At 36.2% G+C, this 20,669-nt stretch overlaps 1 protein-coding gene across 1 annotated transcript in view; it reads left to right on the plus strand.

The window, feature by feature from the left end:
- LOC133752666 (uncharacterized) overlaps nt 1-20,669 on the plus strand; it is a 381,981-nt gene that overhangs the window by 102,385 nt on the left and 258,927 nt on the right. The window lies entirely within an intron of this gene.

The following is a 20,669-nucleotide window of genomic DNA, read 5'->3' on the forward strand; positions in this document are numbered from 1 at the left end:
GAGAAATACATATATATGAAATGTATAAAACATATTTTGGTTTACTTGTCTGTAGCACAAAAATGAAATTGGATGAAGGAAGGAAAATTTAATATTTCTTATAGAAGAAAATATTCTAGAATATACGAAATAAACCATGAATCCAGTGAAGATAGTATAACATTAGTAGACAAATGCTATAAACATGTGTCAGTATATTTTGAAACAAAAACGATTATTTTATTCACATTTATAAGCTTTCTTTTAGTACAGATGGTAACTATCTTTCATGTTTTTTTATTAACCAAGATAATAGGCCTTAATATACTTTATAAGTCAAAATTCTTTGAAATTATTTATATCAAATGTTGGCACAGAAAAATTCATCTTCATAAAAATGCCACTATTGGGGAAATAGTTTTCCTCCACTAGTGCCACAAAAAAAAAAAAAAAAAACTCGGAGCCTACACCTATTGCCTTGCATATCTATGTTTGTTCTTTTTTTAGAAAAACAGTCCTGATCTTATTCTCTAGAACTAAAGATTACCTGAAATAGTTTAGATATAACCAAAGCAGTCAGAAAAATATTTTATTATATTCCTTCCTTTCTAGATGATGATAGTATTCATTTGAAGGAAGTTTAATAGGCTCAAACACTCATGATTGTAATTGGTCTAAATAAATTTTACTTTCTATTTTGTTATGTTCATTGCTTAGTAATTGTTTCAAGCCAAAAGAAAGCACTTAATACCAATTTCATTTTTAACATAATTGTGTACAGAAGAAAAGAATTATGTGATGTAAAAACTATGTTCTTTCCCAATTTACTGATGTTTAAAAGTGATTTATTTGACTTTAAGACTTTTTCCCCTGTCAAAATCAAAATTTCCCTATGAGATACACAAATATTAATTTCTTCATGTGCCATAAACAATGTCTGGTTCTTAACCTTCATTTAATTTCATTTTATTCCAACAATCTCTGTTATTTTGAAGTACATTTTGGAGATTAATAAAAAAACTGAGGCATATAGAGTTTCAGTCATTTGTGCAAAGTCAAACAACTAATAAGTTGCACATAGGAAATCTGAACTCAGGTTATTGTGGCATCAGGCCCATTTTTTTTTTTCATTTACATCATACTTTTGTATAGCTCATGTTTATATGCCTTCAATTCAGGGAGTCATGTCTAACTTGGAAACTGATCATATGCTTAGATAGCTGTTTATTCAGAAAAATTTCCTTAGATTGATATAAAGTCTTTTATTCTACAGTGTCCACACACTGTTCTTACTTTTGCTCCCAGGAGTTGACAGAACTGTAATTCTCCCACCTTGACTATTTGAATATTTCTCTACAGCAATATTCTCCTCAGATAAAAACTCCAAGTTCCTCTCTTAACATTATAATAGCACTAGTGAAAATACGGTATAAGGAACCCATGCTCTTTTTAATGAGGTGCTCAGAACTTAATGATGCTCAGAACTGTTTTTGCCAAATTAGAGTGAGTCAGTCTCTTCTCATATTCTAAGTGCAGTAGCCTTTTAAATGCAGTATAAAATGGAATTCCGTTTTTGTTTTGTGTTTTCTTTGACATATGCCATCACTCTGCTACTGCAAGAATGTACTTCCTGTCCAAATAATAGAAAGTATTACAAAAACCTACATACCATTTCCTATGGGAAGACACTTTTATAGATGTTTTACATATTTTAATTAATTTGATTTAACTAAAGTTCCTTAGTCATTTTCCCACAGACACTCTCATTTCCACCCTTCCTGTACTTTGGCATTCATTTTTTTTTATATGCTGACCCTATCAAGTTTCATAATTATCACTTATTCAGCTCTTTTAGAAGTCTAATTCTTTCACTCAACAAATATTAGCTGAACATTTATTATGTACCAGGAACTGTTCAACATACTGGGGAAAAATAGGCACAAGGACCTACCCTCGTTGAATTTGAATCAATTAATAAATAAATGAGGCATCCAGTATCATAGATGGTAATCAATGCTATAGAGAAAAATACAGTGAAAAAAATAGTATGGGGTGCTGATATGCATATTGAACAGCAGGGAAGGTCTCAGTGAAAAGATGATTTGAGCAAAGACCCAAAGACGGTGAGTAATCAGCGCTTGAACCATATGGTTATTTGGGAGAAGTGCTTTCTAAGTAGAGACGTAACAGGCAAATAGTATAAGAAAGGTGCGTAAATAATTTGTGTCAAGAGTAACAAGAAGGCCAATGTGGCTGAAACTAGTAGGAGGATTTGGAGGGGGCAAGGAATTGAATCTTGGAAGCCAAGGTCTCAGAGTATAGTGGGGGACATATTGTAGAAATAGTTGCTTTCCTTTAATATTTCTTGACATAAATGATTAAACATACAGAAAAGTTGAAAGAATTCTAAATACTCCTTAATTACCAACTAGATTATATAAATGACATTTTATTATATTTGTTTTATCACACATCCAACCATCACTCTATTTAACTACTTTTTTTAAATTTTTACTTCAAAGTTGCACAAATCATACTTCACCCCAAGCACTTCAGTATACATGTTATTAATGGAACTTCAATACCAGTATCAGTTCATTTTGTAGATAAAATTTACAAAAATGAAATGCACAAACATTAAGTATATCATTCTATGAGTTTTTAAGAAATATACAAACACATTTAACTCTTAGGAAGATATACCTTTATGAAGACAAAGAACATTATTCTCACCCCAGGAAGTTTTCTCATGCTCATTCTGATGCTTCACCTTCACCTTTCCTTTCCTCAACAGGAGGCAAACACAGTTCTGACTTTTCCACCTCACATTGCTTGTGCCAAATCTGGAACTGTATTTATACATTACATGCTGTTTACTGTAAAGTGTTTTTATTCAGGATAATGTTTTATATCAATTTTTGATCAGTTTTTTGTAGAACTGGATTTTTTTCTTTTATATGATTATGTAGTATCCCACTGTATGGATACACCAGTTTCTCCATGTTTCCATTGATGAACATTCCTGTTGTTTTCAATTTAAAGTCATTATAAATAGAGTTGCTATGAATATTTCTTACAGTGTCTTTTTTGTGGATATATGTCTTCATTTCTCTTTTGAAATACATAGAAATGGCATTGCTGAAGAAGATGCATATTTATTTTTCTTTTTTATTATTTTTCATTAAACTTTTATTTAATGAATATAAATTTCCAAAGTATAGCTCATGGGTTACAATGGCTTCCCCCCTCCCATAACTTCCCTCCTGCCCGCAACCCTCCCCTCTCCTACTCCCTTTCCCCTTCCATTCATGTAAAGATTCATTTTCAATTCTCTTTGTATACAGAAGATCAGTTTAGCATACATTAGGTAAAGATTTCAACATTTTGCCCATATAGCAACATAAAGTGAAAAAACTACATTGGATTACTAATTATAGCATTAAATAGCAATGTACAGCACATTAAAGACAGAGATCCTACATAATATTTTTTCAAATTAATTAATTTTCTATGCCATTTCCATTTTAACACCAGGTTGTTTTTTTTCATTTCCAATTCTCTTTATATACAGAAGATCACTTCAGTATGTAATTAGTAAAGACCTCATCAGTTTGTGCCCACACAGAAACGCAAAGTATAAAAATACTGTTTCAGTACTAGTTATAGCATCACTTCGCTTTAGACGACACATTAGGGACAGATCCCACATGGGGTGTAAGTACACAGTGACTCCTGTTGTTGATTTAACAATTTGACACTCCTGTTCATGGCATCAGCAATCTCCCTAGGCTCTAGTCATGAGTTGCCAGGGCTATGGAAGCCTTTAGAGTTCGCTGACTTTGATCTTATTCCGATAGGGTTATAGTCAAAGTGGAAGTTCTCTCCTCCCTTCGGAGAAGGGTACCTCCTTCTTTGATGGCCCCATTCTTTCCACTGGGATCTCACTCAGAGATCATTCATTTAGGTCTTTTTTTTTTCCCATGATATCTTGGCTTTCCATGCCAGCTATACTCTCATGGGCTCTTCCGCCAGATCCGAATGCCTTGAGGGCTGATTCTGAGGCCAGGGTGTTGTTTAGGACATCTGCCATCCTATGAGTCTGCTGTGTATCCCACTTCCCATGTTGGATCTTTCTCTCCCTTTTTGATTCTATCAGTTAGTATTAGCAGACACTTGTCCCGTTTGTGTGATCTCTTTGACTCTTAGACCTATCAGAGCTATCAATTGTGAGCTGAAATTGATCACTTGGACCAGTGCGATGGCATTGGTACATGCCATCTTGATGGGATTGTGTTGGAATCCCCTGGCACATTTCTAACTCCACCATTTGCGGCCAGTCCGATTGAGCATGTTCCAAATTGTTCATCTCCTCCCTCTCTTTTTCCACTCTTAGATTTAACAGGGATCACTTTTCAGTTAAAATTTAAACACCTAAGAATAATTGTGTGTTAATTACTGAGTTCAACCAATAGTACTAGAACAACAACAACAACAACAACAAATACTAAAAAGGATAAAGTATTACATTGTACATCTAAAGTCAGGACAGGAGCTGATCAGGTCATTGTTGCTTATAGTGTCCATTTCACTTCAACAGGTTTCCCCTTTGGCGCTCAGTTGTCACCGATCAGGGAAAACAAATGATATTTTTCTCTTTGGGACTGTCTTAATTCATTCAGCATGATGTTTTCCAGATTGCTCCATCTTGTTGCAAATGACTGGGTTTCGTTGTTTCTTACTGCTGTATAGTATTCTATGGAGTACATGTCCCATAATTTCTTTATCCAGTCTACTGTTGATGGGCATTTGGGTTGGTTCCAGGTCTTAGCTATTGTGAATTGAGCTGCAATAAACATTAATGTGCAGATGGCTTTTTTATTTGCCAAATTAATTTCCTTTGGGTAAATCCCAAGGAGTGGGATGGCTGGGTTGAATGGTAGGGTTATATTCAGGTTTCTGAGGAATCTCCAGACAGACTTCCATAGTGGCTTAACCAGTTTGTATTCCCACCAACAGTGGGTTATTGTCCCTTTTTCCCCACATCCTCTCCAGCATCTGTTGTTGGTAGATTTCTGAATGTGAGCCATTCTCACCGGGGTGAGATGGAACCTCATTGTGGTTTTGATTTGCATTTCTCTGATTGCTAGTGATCTTGAACATTTTTTCATGTGTCTGTTGGTCATTTGGATTTCCTCTTTCGAAAAATGTCTATTGAGGTCCTTGGCCCATCTCTTAAGTGGGTTGTTTGTTTTGTTGTTGTGGATTTTCTTGATTTCTTTGTAGATTCTGGTTATCAATCCTTTATCTGTAGTATAGTTTGCGAACATTTTTTCCCATTCTGTTGGTTGCCTCTTCACTTTCCTGACTGTTTCTTTTGAAGTACAGAAACTTCTCAATTTGATGCAATACCAAATGTTAATTTTGGTTTTGACTGCCTGTGCTGTTGGAGTATTTTCCAGGAAGTCTTTGCCTGTGCCTATATCTTGCAGGGTTTCTCCAATGCTCTCTAATAATCTGATGGTGTTGGGTCGTAGATTTAAGTCTTTAATCCATGTTGAGTGAATTTTTGTGTAAGGTGATAGGTATGGGTCTTGCTTCAAGCTTCTGCACGTGGAAATCCAATTTTCCCAGCACCATTTATTGAATAGACTGTCCTTATTCCAGGGATTAGATTTGGATCTTTGGTCAAATATAAGTTGGCTGTAGATGTTTGGATTGATTTCTGGTGTTTCTATTCCATTGGTCTATCCATCTGTTTCTGTACCAGTACCATGCTGTTTTGATAACAACTGCCCTGTAGTATGTCCTGAAATCAGGTATTGTGATGCCTCCGGCTTTGTTTTTGTTGTACAGGATTGCTTTGGCTATTCGAGGTCTTCTGTGTCTCCATATGAATTTCAGCATCATTTTTTCCAGATCTGAGAAGAAGGTCTTCGGGATCTTGATGGGTATTGCATTGAATGTATAAATTGCTTTTGGGAGAATAGACATTTTGATGATATTGATTCTTCCAATCCATGAGCATGGAAGATTTCTCCATTTTTTAGTATCCTCTTCTATTTCTTTCTTTAAGGTATTGTAATTTTCATCGTAGAGATCTTTAACGTCTTTGGTTAAGTTTATTCCAAGGTATTTGATTGTTTTTGTAGCTATTGTGAATGGGATTGATTTTAGAAGTTCTTCTTCAGCCGTGGCATTGCCTTTGTATACAAAGGCTGTTGATTTTTGTGCATTGATTTTATATCCTGCTACTTTGCCAAACTCTTCGATGAGTTCCAGCAGTCTCTCAGTAGAGTTCTTTGGGTCCCCTAAATAAAGAATCATATCATCTGCAAAGAGAGATAGTTTGAGTTCGTCCTTCCCGATTTGTATCCCTTTAATGTCTTTTTCTTGCCTAATAGCTCTGTCCAAAACTTCCAGAACTATATTGAATAGCAGTGGTGAGAGAGGGCATCCCTGTCTGGTACCAGATCTCAGCGGAAATGCTTCCAACTTTTCCCCATTCAATAGGATGTTGGCCGTGGGTTTTTCATATATTGCTTTGATTGTATTATAATGCAATATAATGCATATTTATTTTTCTAAGAATTAGTCAAAATTGTTGTTTCATACTGTATTCCAATTTTCAAAATTGTATGAAAATTTCAGTTACTAGACATTCTCACTAAAATTTAAGTTATCAGACTTCAATCTTAGTGATTCTTGTGGGTAAGTAGTGGTAGTGCATCATAACTTTCATTTGTAGTTCGCGTTCACTGATTAGGTTAGACATTTTTACATGTGCTTTTTGTCCTGTCATATACCTTTTTGGTTGTGTACACTGTTCAAAAATTTTGGCCATTTAAAAACCTGTGTTGCATGTATCTTCATTATTGATTTATATGTTCTGATACCAGAATATATAAATACTCTATCAAATATATATTTATGAATATTTTATTCCATTGTAGAGATTAACTATTCATCTTAATGGATTTTTATGAGTAGTTTTTATTTTGATGAAGTCTAATATGTCAAGTATTTTTTATGATTATTAATTCCAATCTATTTTGCCTATCCTTGGTTGTGAAGAATTTATATTTTCTTCTAGATGCCAGTACTGTAAAATTTTAGCTTTTGCATTTAGATTCATGATACATCTCAATGTATTTTTTTCTGGATGACTTGATATGGAGGTCACAGTTCATTTTATTTTCCATATGAATATTGAGTTGTTTCAGCACCACATGTGGAGAAGTGTTTCATTTCTTGAATGCATTATCTGATACTGTTGTCAAAAATCAAAGGACTTGGCCGGTGCCGTGGCTTAACAGGCTAATCCTCCGCCTTGCGGCGCTGGCACACCGGGTTTTAGTCCTGGTTGGGGCGCCAGATTCTATCCCGGTTGCCCCTCTTCCAGGCCAGCTCTCTGCTATGGCCCAGGAGTGCAGTGGAGGGTGGCCCAAGTGCTTGGGCCCTGCACCTGCATGGGAGACCAGGAGAAGCACCTGGCTCCTGGCTTCGGATCAGCACGATGCGCTGGCTGCAGCGGCCATTGGAGGGTGAACCAACGGCAAAAAGGAAGACCTTTCTCTCTGTCTCTCTCTCACTATCCACTCTGCCTGTCAAAAAAAAAATCAAAGGACTGCATAAGTGTAAATATGTTTCTTTCCAACAAATTATGATTCATTCATATTAGCCAATCTTTATGCCACTACTGTACTTTTTTTGATTACTGGAGATTTATGTTAAATCTTGAAGTCAGAGAATAAAATTTCAACTTTAGAATTCCTCATCTGAAATAATTCTTTAGAAAGATACTGTTGTGTTAACTCATTGCACAGTGGTAAGTGATGCATTAAGTCCTTATTTTCCATTAACATATTTGCATCATTTAGGCAAAGATCTTTCTAACTTTTGAATGAGTTGCAGTTGAAGGGAGTAGAGGGAAATGCGTGAGGCTGGTGTTGCCTGAAAGACACTTTTTGGATCTAGTTAAATGTATAGTTTCCAGTTTGATCCCAAGATGGAAGAAACTATTAAATGAGGTTTCTACCACAATCAGAAAGTCCTTTTCTCTCTTTGTTCTGTTTTTCTCAGGTGATTTGTTGTCAGGTAAAAATTGTGACTTTGTAGATATGGGATGAATCCATTGATCTTTACTCATCATCAAAGAATACCACCTGTGCTACTTCTGGAGTAACATGTTATTACTTCTAAAGAAGTTGCTTGCATGCATCATAATTTATAAAAGCTAATAAATGAGTATATATATGATAGTGCATTTTGCCAGTAGTACTTGGTATTTAAAATACTTATATAACACTTTATCCAATCTATCATCATATGTGACCTAATTTAATTTTGATGAACTCCAAAATGTTAAGTGTAATGTCATTTGTAATTGCTAATTTCTATGTAATGGCTGATAAGATTTTGCCTGCAATGAGATGTGACAGTTTTATGTTTTCATTGATTTTATAATTTTGGTGTTCATATTCATGATCCATCTCAAAATATTTTATGCTTTCATAATTTATTGTATTTTTCATATAAATATTGGGCTGTTTCAGTACCATTTGTGGAAAACAGTTTTTTTTTTCTTGACTGCTTTGATTGTTTTTAATTTGTATTTATTTCCTTTTCCAAATTCTTGCTCTTAGGAGATAATAAATACTCTTTCTGATTGAAAATACTATCTCCTGTACTGTGATCTAGATTAAAAAATCAATTGGATTATAATCTCCCTAAGACTTTTTGCAATTTGGGACAAGAAGTGGTCAAGAACAAAATGTAATAATACATGTGTATCCTTTATTTGAGATTAAGTAACTCCAAGTAAAGGTCTTATTCCAGTGAAGACCAGAGCAATAGAAAATGTCATGTTAGTTCTCAAAAGTGTATTGATGGTGCTTTACTTAAAGATAATAACAGCTAAAATTTATATAGCACTTGCCACCTGCCAGACATTTGTCTAATTACTGCCTTTACTTATCTCATTCGACACTTCCAAAAATTCTAGGAGATAGCTGCTTATAATTATTACCTTTTTATAGATGGTGTTCATGAGGCACAGAAAGATTACTTTAAGTTCATATTGCTTCTTATTGACAGAACAGAAACAGATATCAGAGTCTTTGCCTTTAACCATTATGGTATACTTTCTATACAGTCATGCTCTTTAGATTCAGTTATTCTTTTAAAGATTAGTCTGATTGTTACTTTGGCATTTGTCTTACCTCTTACCCAAGTTAGTATGATATTTTTCAATCTAAATTGAAGGACCCTAGGATTGAGGGAATTTATATATAAAGACAGAAGAAAATGAGAGAAAGAAAACAAATGGAAAAGAGTAAAAATGGTACAGAGGACAGAGATTTAAGAAATAATCAGAAGGTGAAAATAACATGGATGATTTCTAGAGAGTTACAGATATTTATACTTCTGTAGATACTTATGATGGTAGTTGAATTCATGACAATTTTATGAGAATAGAAGACTGGAACACAGATTTTTATATTATATGTGGTGAAGAAGGTGCAACTTCATGGAAATTTGCAACAAATATTATTTTTCCATTTTTATCTTGATTAATTATTGTTTTTTATTAACAATAACTACATATTTATGGGATACAATGTGATATTTCAACAAATATATATATATAATATATACTGATCAAAACAGGGTAATCAACATATCCACTTCTTTGACATTACTTTATGATTGGCTGTATTTGTTCATACAATATACATTATTGTGACCTATCGTCTCCCCATTATGCTGTGCATCACTAGGAATTTACTCTTTTGATCTGACTCTGATGTGATATCTATTCTTCAAATTTCCTCTATTCCCCCATCTCTCAGATTTTAATAATCGTTCTGTGTTCATATTGAATTTTTTTTTCTTTTTTCCTTTTTTTATTCTTTTTTTTAACTTTTATTTAATGAATATAAATTTCCAGTGTAGAGCTTATGGATTACAATGGCTTCCCCCTCCCATAACTTCCCTCCCACCCACAACCCTCCCCTCTCCCGCTCCCTCGCCCCTTCCATTCACATCAAGATTCTTTTCAATTCTCTTTATATACAGAAGATCAATTTAGTATAAACATTTCAACAGTTTGCACCCACATAGAAACACAAAGTGAAACATACTGTTTGAGTACTAGTTATAGCATTAAATCAAAATGTACAGCACATTAAGGACAGAGATCCCACATAAGGAGCAAGTATACAGTAGCTCCTGTTGTTGACCAAACAAATTGACACTCTAGTTTATGGCGCCAGTAACCACCCTAGGCTGTCGTCATGAGTTGCCAAGGCTATGGAAGCCTTCCAAGTTTGCCGACTCTGATCATATTTAGACAAGGTCATAAAAGATAGAGTGAGGATAGTAACCAATGATCCTAAGAGTGGCATTTACCAGGTTTGAATAATTATACAGCATTAAGTGGGGAAGAGGACCATCAGTACACACAGGTTGGGAGTAGAGCCATTGGTGGTAGAGTAGAGGTTATGATTACAAAGAAATGAGGCCGACGTGCACTAGACAGGGTCTAGAACAAAGGACAGAGTCATTATTAGAGGAGCTAAGAAAGGTGCTAAGCTACAATTAAGTTTTCTGATTGAGAGGCAAATAGAACCTGATAGAAGGGGCTTGATAATAATCTGTTGGGCTTTAGGCCTTGTAAGTTAAGAGGCCCAGACCTATCTATCTCTTCACATGGGGTATATCCTAAGGGAGGTGTGAACCTCCTAGGGGAAGGCACTCTGTTGACTTTCATTACTTGGCTGGCCTGGGAGGAGAGCTGGCCAGGTAAAGGCAGGGGGCATCTCTAACAAGAAATTTACAGTTCTGCCTGCAATGCTGCTGACCCTACTTGACCATCCCCTCAGCTGCAGTGGTCACTTTGGAAGTTGGGCTGAGTGAAGGGCTTTTCAGCTTAGAGCCAATAAGATCTGTGGCTCTGACCTGGGCATCCTTCGACTCCAGGGCAGGTCCATTTCCAGTGATCCAACTCTTGGCAGAGCTGCCAGGGCTCTTCACAAGCTGACTTCTGCTGAAGCCCAGGCTTACCACATTGAAAGCCACTGCAGTGGACTGGCCTGTTGGGTCTCCTTGAGGGCAGATCACTGTACAGATCAGCCATTAATAGGCCTGCCACCCATTGCTTCTGATGCCTAGCTTTCTTTTCCTCCTGGTTTGTGTTAAAGCAGACCAGAGGATGCAAGTCAAGGGAGTGCCCAAGTCCCATCTCTAATCTTCGGTGGCCTGAACTACAAGTCTATAGTCACAGGCTTGTTCTGTAGTAGTTTTTCTAAGGTAGACAATGCCCATGAGGAAAATTATATTCTCACTTTAAAACTTTCTTTCCCTTTTGTCTGAAAGGGAGGTTTTTTTCTACTTACTGTATACTTCGCTGATGGCGAAGTGAATCTAGCTATGAGATTATTATTTAAGTTCTTATTTTGGCTATGCTATTACAGAAAAATGTTAGCCATCTCTTTTATAAGGTCTAAAGATTAAATTGTGCATCCTACAGATTCCTTCATAATAGAATTAGTTTCCTACCTTGAAGAGAATAGAGAAATGAAAGAACAAGTTGGGCTTAGAATAGAGAAATGAGGGAGCAAGTCCTAGATCGCTTGCTGACAATAGCAATATCACATGAATACTTAGCAAACCGTTTAAACCATTAGATAACAACTTAAGAAAACATTTACCAGAAGGTCCAATGCCTTCTATAAATTTTAAGAATCATGTATTTGAAAACACCTCTTAAATATCTAACATGGTGTAGTTTGTTTAACCAGTAAACTTAAGCACAACCATATAAAATGTTTTTAGTTTCTTTCTACCCACAAGTTTAAAACATATGATACACAGATTCAGGTCCCACAAATTAAAATGTATGTTTGATTGATTTTAGCAGCTTAAATTTATGGACAATCTTATCTATAAGCCATTTAAAATAAAACTCTTAATAAAATTTCCCCATGTGGACATACAATATGTACACACATATAACATAGCATAATAGACCAATATAGCAATTTTAATAATAGCTTTTAAAATCTTTAACTCTTTTTGTAGATTGACAATTGATTTGAATTGCTTTTTGTTTTTAGATTACTTTAACACATTGCTTTAACAGAGCATCAGAGTTTAATTCTATGTCAAAGAGAAATTGAGCTTCCTGTGATCTTTTGCTGTGAGGTTTCCTTCCTTTACCTTCTTTCATATTGGTGACCATGTTTCTGTGTTTCAGTAACACTTCTTTAAGCATATTTTGCAGGGCAGGATGAGTGGCAACAAATTCTTTCAGTTTCTGTTTGCTATGAAAAGTCTTAATTTCACCTTCATTCACAAATGAGAGCTTTGCAGGATATAATATTCTGGGCTGGCAGTTTTTCTCTCTTAGTACCTGGGCTATGTCTCGCCATTCCCTTCTAGCTTGTAGGGTTTCTGATGAGAAGTCTGCTGTGAGTCTAATTGAAGATCCTCTAAGAGTAATCTGACGTTTCTCTCTTGCACCTTTTAGAATCTTTTCTTTATGTTTCACTGTGGTGAGTTTGATTACAATGTGTCGTGGTGAGGATCTCTTTTGGTCATGTTTCTTAGGGGTTCTATAAGCTTCCTGTACTAAGATGCCTCTGTCCTTCTCCAAACCTGGGAAATTTTCTGCTAGTATCTCACTGAAAATGCCTTCTAATCCTTTCTTCCTCTCCATGCCTTCAGGAACTCCTAGAACCCGAATGTTGGGTTTTTTAATAGTATCCTGTAGATTCCCGACAATATTTTTTAGATTTCTAATTTCTTCTTCTTTTCTTTGGTTTGCCTGTTTCCTTTCCTGTTCTCTGTCTTCTAAGTCTGATATTCTCTCTTCTGCTTCGCCCATTCTGTTTTTAAGGCTCTCTAATATGTTTGTCATTTGATCTATTGAGTTCTTCATTTCATTGTGTTTTTTTGTCACTATCACAGTTTCATGTTCTACTAGTTGTTTCATTTCATTTTGATTCCTCCTTAATATTTCATTTTCACGAGAGAGATTTTCTATCTTGTCCATTAAGGATTTCTGTAGTTCAAGAATTTGTTTTTGAGAACTTCTTAATGTTCTTATCAATTTTTGAGATCCGCTTCTTGCATTTCTTCTATCTCATCATCTTCATAATCTTGAATTGGGGTGTCTTTTTCATTTGGGGGCGTCATAGTGTCTTCCTTGTTCTTGTTACCTCGGTTTTTGCGTTTGTTGTATGGCATGTTGGAGATATTTGGTTTCTTCACTGTGGTGTTTTTTCTTGTTACACTATGGCTCTATATTAAGTGGACTGTCTGCTTTCGGTGGAGCCTTAGAGGCTTGAGATGAGTGTGGACTGAGAGCTGTGTTTGGTTCCTCAGGGTTGAGGGTGTGTCAAAGATGACACTCCCAGGTTAGGCGTGGTAAATCTCTCTTTCTTTTTTTTTTTTTTTGATTCAAAAGGGAAGTAATTCCGCACAGCTGAATGTAATTGGAGGTAGTTAGCAGGCGTATGATATACCCACAGGAGCCAGAGATCGGAAGCTCTTTCCCAAGGACCACACAGGGAATCTGTGCTGCCCTCGGTGTGGGCTCCAATTCTCCTGCAGTCTCCCACTGGATTGCCAAGTTAGATGCTAATCTGTTATTTCAGCCCACCCCCCAGAGTCAGGTGTTTCTGCTAGGCTCAGGGCTGGTGCAGACCTGAGGTCGCCCTGCTTATGACGTATGTCCAAAATGGCGCCTGCTCTTTGTCTTGCTCGCCTTTGAGGGCTGAGCGGAGAGAGAGAAACTCGTGTCCGTATCGGTCACTTTTTTTTTTTTCCTCTCTCCTAGTTAGCCTGGTGAACTTTTCCCCACGGAGTTTCAAGCCTCGTTCCCTCTAGTCTCCTCTTTCCGCTTGCCCGCTGGTGTCTCAGGCTATTGAGGTTCGGCTCACCTTGCGTTCCAGCGCTGGTGTGTTGAGTCTGCCGCTGGTGTCCCGAACTTGGGCTTCCACACTCTCCACGCAGGTCCATTGTGAATCACTAGTTCCGGAAGAGTTTCTGCTGCTGTTTCTTCCCCTACTCTTCCTTGACCCTGCTGTATCTCCACTTTTATTAACCTGTGTGTCTTGCTGAACTATCAATGTGCTCCCTTCCTATTCGGCCATCTTGCCGCTCCTCCCATATTGAATTTTTTAACCTATGAGATATCAGAAAGAACTTGATAGTTTAAAGTGAATTTTTTAATTTTGTTTTTAGATTGTGTATTGCTAATGTATAGAATTATTTTATGTATTGATCTGTGTCCTGCAGCATAGCTGAGTTTATTTCTTTTGTGAAGTACTTAGGATTTTCAATATACATGAACGTATCATTTTCTTTTTTAAAATTTTTAAATTATTTATTTGAAAGTCAGCATTATAGAGACAGGGACACACACACACACGGGGGGGGCGGCGAGGGAGGGAGGGAGAGAGAGAGAGAGATTGAGATTCCATCCTCTGGTTCACTTCCCAGATGGCCACAACAGGTAGGGCTGGGCCAAGCCAAAGCCAGGATCCAGGAACTTCTTCCAGGTCTCCCATGTAGGTAGCAGGGGCTAAAACACTTAGACCATATTCTGCTTTTCCTAGGCCATTAGCAGGGAGCTGGATAAAAAGTGGACCAGCCAAGATGCAAACTAGTGCCCATATGGGATGCCAGTGTCACAGGCGGCAGCTTACCCACTATGCCACAGCACTGGCCCTGAACATACCATTTTCCAGAGATAGTTTCAGTTCTTCCTTTCTTTTCTGAATGCATCTTATTTATTATTCTTACCTCCAATACACATGTTGCTCTGGCTAGAACCTCCAATACACAATATTGAATGGAAGTGACAAAAGCATCCTTACCCTTTTTTCCATCATTAGTGGGAAAGCATTCAGTCTATTTTAAAATTTTTTAAGATTATTTTATTTATTTGAAAGGCAGAGTTACAAAGAGAGGGAGAAACAGAGAGAGGTCTTTAACTGGCTGGTTCACTCCTCAATTGGCAGCAACACCTGGGGCTGGGCTGGGCCAAAACAAGGAGCCAGCAGTTCCATTGGGGTTTTACATATGGATGCAGGGGCTGAAGCTCTTAGGCTTATCCTCCACTGATTTCCAATGTGCATTTGCAGGGAGCTGGGTTGCAAGTAGAGCAACCAGGGCTCCAGCCAGCACCTATATAAGATGCTGGCATTGCAGGTAACAGTTTAAGACACTACAACACAATACTGGTCCCAGTATTTCACTATTTACTGTCATGTTAGCTGTAGATTTTCCATAGATGCTCTATAAAATGCTTAGGGAGTTACTTGTAGTTCTAGTTTGTTGAGTGTTTTTTTTTTTAAAGTGTCAGTGCACTAGATTTTTTCAAATACTTTTTCTTTATTTATTGAGGTGATAATGTGGTCTTTGCTCTTTATTCATTTGGCATTTTACATTGATTTTTCACTGTTAAGTCATACTGGTCGTGGTTTTAAGCTTTGTTATTGAATGTATTTTGTTAGCAGCTTGTGAAAGGGTTTTTTTTTCTGAAGTAAATCACATTTGATCATGTTTATAATATCTTTCTTTGTTGCTAAATTTTTGTTAGTATTTTGTGGAGGAGTTTTACATTTTATATATTAAAACAGCGATTTTTAAATTGTCATGATAATGTCTCTGAGCTTGTAATGGACTGTGAATGCATTTCGTTTAGTAGGGTGTATTTTTAGTTCCAGTGCCCTTACTTGTGAAAAGAATTTTGTATATAGTTTGTCTTTTTCTTTTATATGACCTAATATTTCTTTACTTTTCCATGTTGGCAGAAATAGAAGAAATGCTCAGTGTAGATGGAAGTTGAAGATGAGGATGGTCTAATACTTGCAGACTTCATAGCTTGTATAAGGAACCTTCATATGTTAGTTTGATAGTATCTTCACTACATTAAGAGGATAGGTGGAACTTCTACTATGCTCTTTCTTTTTACCCACCTTAGCAGAGCTTATGCCAATAAACTCAGGGATACTGTAATAAAACTGTTGCTTATTGGCTGGCGCCGTGGCTCAACAGGCTAATCCTCCGCCTTGCGGCACCAGCACACCGGGTTCTAGTCCCGGTCGGGGCACTGATCCTGTCCCAGTTGCCCCTCTTCCAGGCCAGCTCTCTGCTGTGGCCAGGGAGTGCAGTGGAGGATGGCCCAAGTTCTTGGGCCCTGCACCCCATGGGAGACCAGGAGAAGCACCTGGCTCCTGCCATTGGAATAGTGCGGTGCACTGGCCACAGCACACCTACCGCGGCGGCCATTGGAGGGTGAACCTACGGCAAAAAGGAAGACCTTTCTCTCTGTCTCCCTCTACTGTCCACTCTGCCTGTCCAAAAAAAAAAAAAAAAAAAAAAAACTGTTGCTTATTTGAAATTTAGGTAAAGAGTGGACATAGAATGCTATCTTTGTAGGCGTCATCTCTTGGACATTCTTTTAGCCATTTGTTAATTTTTTTTCAAGTACATAATAGTTTTTATTGTCAGTAATCAACCAGCACCATTTAAACAGTACAGGAAAAAAAACATGGATTTCTTGGTACTTGTCTCAATATGCTGCCTACCCAAATAGGTATCACATTTAATCAATTTATGTTGGAACTGTTTCAGAAATGTATTAATAATATGAACATATTACACACTCTCACAATTAGGTCACCTATGGTTCAACTTTTCTTCACTAATTTATGTGTTAACTTAATTAATCATCTATTAATTTATACATGGTAATGAACCTTACTTAATAACCTATGAAGAAAATCCTGAATATTCGTAACTTCTGTATTTACTATATAATAAGCATTAACTTGGTAGTCATTTGTTTTAAGTGACTGAGTAAAATTCATTGTCCATTGGTTTGGAAACTGAACCATGAGTTCAATAGGAAAAAGTTAAAGAAAACAATAATGCATAATTTAAAATGGTCAAAGATGTCAATTTCAACATCATTTTTATTTCCTAATTAATATACAACTAAACAGTCATTTGGCTTTTCAATGAAAAATCTATTTGAGAAAGCTATAAAATTCACTTTTTCTGAAGAAATAAAAGGAAAATACAACCTGGAAAGATAAAAAAGATAGTGTAGTTCAATGAGGGAAATATTCTAATAATCCTAGAAGATTTCTCCTTTTTCTTGGGTCAAGTCTGTTTGCATATTTGATGGGAGTAAAATTAGGGGAAAAATAATGGTATTATGTGTATTTTCTTCAGCTTTAATTTGAGGTTTTCGTTTATATGATCATTCATGTGATTAAACAAAGTAAATGAATGATGTGAACAATTACTGTGACATAGACCTATCTTCCTCTTTGTCTCAATTTTATTACATATTTAAAAAGTGTATTTTTGTCAAAATCCATTCTTTTCAAAAAGATTTACCCCGACTATTTAAAAAATTTATGTACTTCCATTCTTTGTAACCCCTGCCTTTCCTACTAATTATTAATTCTAGAAGGAAAAAGGCATCTTGGTGTTTGTAATGATATGTCTAAGAAAAACAACTTTCTTTAGGTTATTCTGATCTTCTAATATTGTATGCTGTAAACTACATATTCCTTTTATAAAATGCATTTCAAAATAGCTTTCCAAGAATAAAAGTAAACATTTATAGCAAACCATGTTTTTTTAGGCAAATTTTTGTAAAAACTTGGACCTTAAACAAATGCATGCAATGTATGAATAGGGATCACATTTTACCAAAAAAATTACATTTAATGATATTTAGTAATTGTGTACTGAAATATGCTAACAATCCTAAATCACAGATGCTTATTTGAAACATATGACAAATATTTGAGATAGTAAAATTGTTAAAGAGCAAGAAAAAAGATTAGGATGACTGTTTTGTAAAGGATTTACTATGTAAACTACCTTATTTTCAGTTAAAAGGGCACGACCTTTTTTTTCAACTGTGGTTTGATTTTGTTTAGAATTACATTGTGCATTTTGCAAAGCAGTTAAGCTTTCAAAGTACTTTTCTTAAGTATCTGTTTGCTGGTTGTGTTTGTAAAATAAAGAATTTTGGTTCTTCATGTTCACATATAAAATATATGTAAGGAAAAAGGGAGCAGAACAGAGAGGAGACAGGACATAGACTCACAGCCAAAATGAATTTATTCAAGAAGAAAAATATATTCACAGAGGTGCCAAACTGCCAGCATGCACACAGACAGAACACTTGGCAGAGAGCACAGCCTTCCATCAGGCTGGGTCTTATATGCCTTAGAATGCGCTAAGGGTTTGGAGGGAAGGACAATGGGGAGAGCTGAGGTAGTTCATACAGGCTTTTCGAAGGTTTTAAAACTGGAAAAGAATACAAAGGTTGGGCTGGGAAAGAATACAGGGCTTAGGACTGAACTGGTCTATTGAAAGAAGGGAGAGAGAGGGGGTAAAGAGAATTTTATGTGTTTTTAGGTAAAGAGCTAAAATGGCTGAGGCTAACGTCCTTGTTACATCAACATGTACTATAAAAACTTGATAGTTTAGTCGAGAAAATGTGTGAACTATTTTTAAGGAGCTAGAATGCATTTCCTGTATCTTCTATGAAGCAAGTGTTTTGAGTTATGCTTCTTATGTGAGGATTTTTGATAAGTTCATTGTGAGTTATAGAATATTAAATGTAAAGTCATGGCTATGCTAATATATTACATTGGATAAGAATGGATTTTTAACAGCCATGCAGAAGTTATTATGGAAATTGGCCTTTGATTTTCATTGATCATTTGGTACTCCCATAACATGAATCACTTACATGCCAAACTGCTTTAGATTGCATTTTGTATTTCTATGAATTTATGTTTGATGTGTGAGAGGGATGTGTATGTTCAGATAAGAGCATGCTTAACCTAAATAATGACTTTTAAATGAGATTTCTAAGTGATAATATAATTTAGTAGCAAGAAAGGAATTACCTACATACTTCACATTTTCATCTTTCCTTCAAAAAGTTTTTATAACTTTTACTTCAGTTTGATTAATAAAAGTAATACATGTCTTTTGTAGACAAAAATTCAAACAACATAGCTGTATGAAAAATGAAAGCCTTCCCTCTCCCTGCTCCCCTGGCAAAATCCTACACCTAGAAGTTACTATTATCAATTGACTGATATTTATTTAACTTTTGGGCATTTTCACTAGATATAATTTAAAAATAGAAAAATATAAACATAGGATGTTATTTATGTGTTTTTTAAAGTGAATATAAAATCATGTATAGCATTACTTTGAAAATTGTTTCTTAAAGGTTTTAACATATGGACTCTACCTTCATTAATTTTTACTTTATTTTTTTAAACTTTTATTTAATGAATATAAATTTCCAAAGTACAGCTTATGGATTACAATGGCTTCCCCCCACCCCAAACTTCCCTCCCACCTGCAACCCTCCCCTTTACTTTAAATTTTAAAAGCAAGTTTTTAAATAATAAATTTTTTTAAGATTTATTTATTTATTTGAAAGTCAGAGTTACACAGAGAGGAGAGGCAGAGAGAGAGAGAGAGAGAGAGAGAGAGGTCTTCCATCCAATGGTTCACTCCCCAGATGGCCGCAACTGCCTGAGCTGCGTCAATGCGAAGCAAGGAGCCAGGAGCTTCCTCCAGGTCTCCCACGCAGGTGCAGGGGCCCAAGGACTTGGGACATCTTGTACTGCTTTCCCAGGCCACAGCAGAGAGTCGGATCGGAAGAGGAGCAGCTGAGACCAGAACCGGCACGCATATGGAATGCCGGCACCTCAGGCCAGGGTGTCAACCTCTGCGCCACAGCACCGGCCCCTAAATAATAAATTTTATTGTATATATTTATGGTATACAAATTGATGGTTTAAGATACCTGTGTAGCAAAATGGTTACTATAGTGAACAAATTAACATGTGTATCATCTTGAAGTGAGGAAAGTGGGGTCTAATTTTTATTCTAGGTCTCAGCCATGCATAAACAGAGGAATTCTTAATGTTGGCATATATAAGACAAATTTTATTCAGAAGTTGAGAAACTGAAAGCACAGTAGTTAGGAAAGGGCCAGAGGAGAAAAGGGGTGAGAGAAGGAAGTAGAGAGAAGGTAGTACCTCTTTCAATCCCCATCAGCAGAGAGAATAAGAGACCCCTCCCAATTGTAAGCCTGGATCCCAGGTGAAGGAGATATATCCTGGGAAGGGATAGTTTGATTGACAAGTAGGAGTATAGTATTACATGGGTCAAGGGCTGGAGGCTTGTGCTTGTGACTTTCAGCTCCATGGTCCTAAACTAGTTGTCCCATATCAATCTCACTTTATTGCCCATTTTGCCTCCCTTGTGGCAAGAGCAACTATAGTCTACTTGTTTATCAAAAATCTTAAATATAATGCAGTATTAACTGTGATTGTCATGTTGTACATTAGCTCTATCGACTTGTTCATCCTATATATTTGCTATTTTTTTATCCTTTGACCTACATTTCCTCATTTCCCACCCTGACCCCAACCCTGGGAATTAGCCTTTTATTTTTTGTCTCTGTATACTTTACTCTTTTTTTTTATTCCACATGTAAGTGATATTATGCAATACTTTTTCTTTTTCTGGTTTCTTTTATTTAGCATTATGTCTCCTCAGTCAATTCATGTTGGAGCAGATGGCAGAATCTCCTCCTTTTATTTATTTATTTATTTTAGATTTATTTAGTT

Source organism: Lepus europaeus, chromosome X (assembly GCF_033115175.1).
Source record: "Lepus europaeus isolate LE1 chromosome X, mLepTim1.pri, whole genome shotgun sequence".
Lineage (NCBI taxonomy): Eukaryota > Metazoa > Chordata > Mammalia > Lagomorpha > Leporidae > Lepus > Lepus europaeus.